Raw genomic sequence first — 3,728 nt, 5'->3', positions numbered from 1 at the left:
TTCTAAGCATTTTTCTTTTATATTGGGTTGATAGTAATATTTTTTTAGATTGTGAATTGTTGGAGAGCTTTGTTTTGAAAAGATTAAAAAAAATTGAAATATATAAATTGGACCTTCCATTTTAGTTTTTTTTTTTTTGTTTTTGGTCAGTGGATTAGATAACTCTCAATTCTAAGTACTCCAATGGATTGGATAATCCCCAATTTTAAGTATACACCTTCCATTTTAGTTCAAATACCAAAAATTACAATGTTAGATATATCATTCATTTCACTTCTACAGTGAAAAAAATTAGCCTATTGTTGGAATGGAAAATCTAAGGCATCGTCAATAATAATCCATGACCTACACCTTGCCCTTTAAATAACAAAGATGATTAAGATGGATGTCGGGATATATATCATAAATATATTGTGGGCTATTATGTGTTTGATGGGTGTCTTGCAATTCCTTTCTCTTTGTTGGTGCCCGAATTAAAAACCTCGGAGAATCTTATCACCCAAATATATACGAATTTCGAATACGTAAAATATTACTAATATGTTCATATATAATTTTTTTTTTCAATTGAAAGAGTAGCAAAACATAATTTTGTTACGTCAAATCCTAAAAAACTCCTTCGTTATCTGATATTTTGTTTCGGCATCACACCAGGAAAAAGGCTCGCGAGATGATTTGTGAACTCGTGATCATAGACGTCAGACGATGTAGAATTCTTGTTCCACGGCCTACCCACCCTTTTGCAGCACAACATAGTTGAAATTAATACATAACACATAAATACATAATCAATTTCGCTAGGTAGACAACACGAGTTGTGAACAACGTGAACAACAGGTTGCATCCGCAGGCCCAATAACACCTTTACTTATGAACTTTGTTAGGTAGACAATAATTTTTGTGAACAATAGACTCTAAAATTGGTCAATAAAGTAAAAACACATTACACTCCTAAATTATCCACCTAAATTTTAATATTAGGATAACCATCCATACACCTAGTGAATTAAACATCTGATATATCTATTGTTCATATTGTTTAGTATTTTCATTGTCTACCTATACTTTTCCTTTACTTATTTTCACCTTTACCTATCATAAATCCTAGTTTCACCACAACCATTCCACCGCCGCAGTCCCTTGTGACGACGCTCATCGCCGCCTCCCCTGTGGCGTTGCTCATTGTCGCCGGCACAAAGCTTCTTAGCGTCACATTTGCTCGCCGCACCACAACGAAGCCACCTTCCCCTTTTCTGTTCCGTCACTGCCCCGACACACCTTTGCCAGCATCCTCCCCAACGCCACGTCCCTGCCCAGCGTGGTCGCTGCCGCAGCCTCGAACCAGCGCTGATCATCCATCCTGCCGCACGTCTTCAATGGCCAAATCCGACTTGGTCCGTCACTGCACCACCACCATCCCCACCATGAGTCCTTTGTGTTTTTATCGCATTCGTGCATGTTTTTTTTTCAAACCATATATTGGAGGGAGAAGAAATTGAGGGGTTTCTTTGAGTGGTGTTTAATAATGAACGTCCACATCTTAGTGAAAAGAACCATTTGCATACATAGTAAAATGAACATCCTGCGAAGTATATTGCAAAATCAAGCAAATCAAGTAAAATATTAATGATATACCCAAATAAACATTCTGTTTTGTCGATTTTTAGTAAATCGATGGTGGTTCGATATCTAGTGGTTTGGGAGCGAAACCTACTCCTTTTTGTAGGTACCAATTTTCTAAAAGTGCATCAAAGTATCTTCGATTAGACGAGTATTGAGAGTAAAGATAAATTAAAATTTGTAGAACAATAAAAGAAACGAAAAGATGAAGTTTTCAAAAAAGAAGATGTACTGAAATCATAAAGAATTGCGTTTGAAATTAAAAGAAAGCAATAAAATGCCTTCGATTGAGTCAAAGATCTTTGACTTAAAAATAAAAAATGCAGAAATGTAAATTGGACATTGAAGATAAAGAGTATTTGAAAGATAAATTTGCTTGAAAAATAAAGTTTACAAGAAGATAAATTAAAAGAATGAAAACATGGAAGGAACCCTATAGAAAAAAGTTACTCGATCGCAGACTCAAGAATTCTCTAGGATGTGAGTGTGCTTGAGTGTTTTTCTAAGTTAAAGTTCCAACCCTTATTCCCTAAAACTTTCTAGTATTTATAATCTACTTTTGTAACTGACAATTAATTATAGAACCATAGACTTGAATGCACACTCCTTGATAACCGTTCTCGCTCTTTTGCCTATAAACGTTACCCATGATTCCCTCGTGTGATGAAAGCCTTTAACTTCTCCACTATCATAACTGTTCGATCCACTTATTCGAATATCTTGTTCGATTACCGATCTCGAATATCCGTACGTGTACCCTTTCAACAACTACTTATATTTTCGACTGTTTCTTTGCTTCGAATCAACGCACCTTAATCGAAAATAATTTTCGATTAACACATTTATTTTAGAATGAAAAGAACTATCCGCATATACAGTAAAATGAACATCCGACTTAGTTGATAAGAAACAAGTAACGAGACAACAGCTGCGGGGGGTGGGATTGCAATATAGCAGCAGCGGCAGTGGCACAGAATTGCGAGAGAGGGTTGCGGTAAAAATAAAAAACATATATTCAAAATTATGATTAAACATAATTAATTCAAAATTTGATTTTTAAATTAAAATTAATTTTTCTTTTATTATGATTAAACCTAATTAATTCAAAATTTAATTTTTAAAATTAAAATTAATTTTTTCTATTTTAACTTATTGTTTACGTTGTTAAGAAAAAGTGTTGTTCTACTATACTTTTTCATACATGTAAAATCTCAAAAATTAATAAATAATTTAATGTAACACCCTACCACACAGAACTTTACGCCTAGGTCGTAAATCAAAGATGGTGAGGTGCCACGACCTTTAAAAACAAAATTACAGCCATAGATATATATGAAGAATAGTTTAACTAAGAGCCTTAAAAGAAAAGGTGAACAAAGCAAGACTGAAAATGCGTCACACTCGAAAGGCGTTAAGATGGAAGGCTTATACAGAAAATGTAAGACCCGGTTAATTAACGGCTAATTAACCCATAAATGAGAATTTATTCTAGAAAACCCAAAATGTGATTTTTATGGCTAAATGTGATAGAGGAGGTTGAGACAAGAATTTCGGTACCAATTTTGTAGAATTCAGACCTAGATTGGACCGAACGGGCTAAACCGGGCCAACCAGACCCAAAGTGGGCCCTTGCCCCAATTAAACTAAACCAAAACCCTAGTTTTCAGCACTCTCTCTCCTCATTTGTTACACACACACGCTGAAATAGAGTGAGGGAGGAGAAGAATACTCTCTCAAACTTCTATCTCTCACTTGATCTTCAAACCACCATAACTTTTGATCTAGAGCTCCGATTGTCGCACCGTTTGCGGCCACGCGTTCACCGCGGAGAGCTCTACAAAATTCATACAATTAATCTTGAGGTAAGTCATGTTTTGCTCTTCGAATTTTTAGCCTTGATTTCGAGTTTCATGAGCAAAAATGTTGAGATTTTGGGCTCTTTGATGTTATAGGACCCAACTCTCTTGAAGGAGAAGGTTAATCTTGTCTCCTTGGACCTTGGGTGTGGTAAGATTCTCAACCCTAGTGTAATTTGTTGTTCTATGATGTTTGGGTATTGAGATGTTGTGTATGGGTATGATGGTTGTGGCTTAGGTTGTGTATATGTG

The sequence above is a fragment of the Arachis duranensis genome, chromosome 2 (genome assembly GCF_000817695.3).
Source record: "Arachis duranensis cultivar V14167 chromosome 2, aradu.V14167.gnm2.J7QH, whole genome shotgun sequence".
In the NCBI taxonomy this organism is placed as follows: Eukaryota; Viridiplantae; Streptophyta; class Magnoliopsida; order Fabales; family Fabaceae; genus Arachis; species Arachis duranensis.
The sequence above is the reverse complement of the archived record's forward strand: the minus strand, read 5'-3'. Positions refer to the sequence as shown.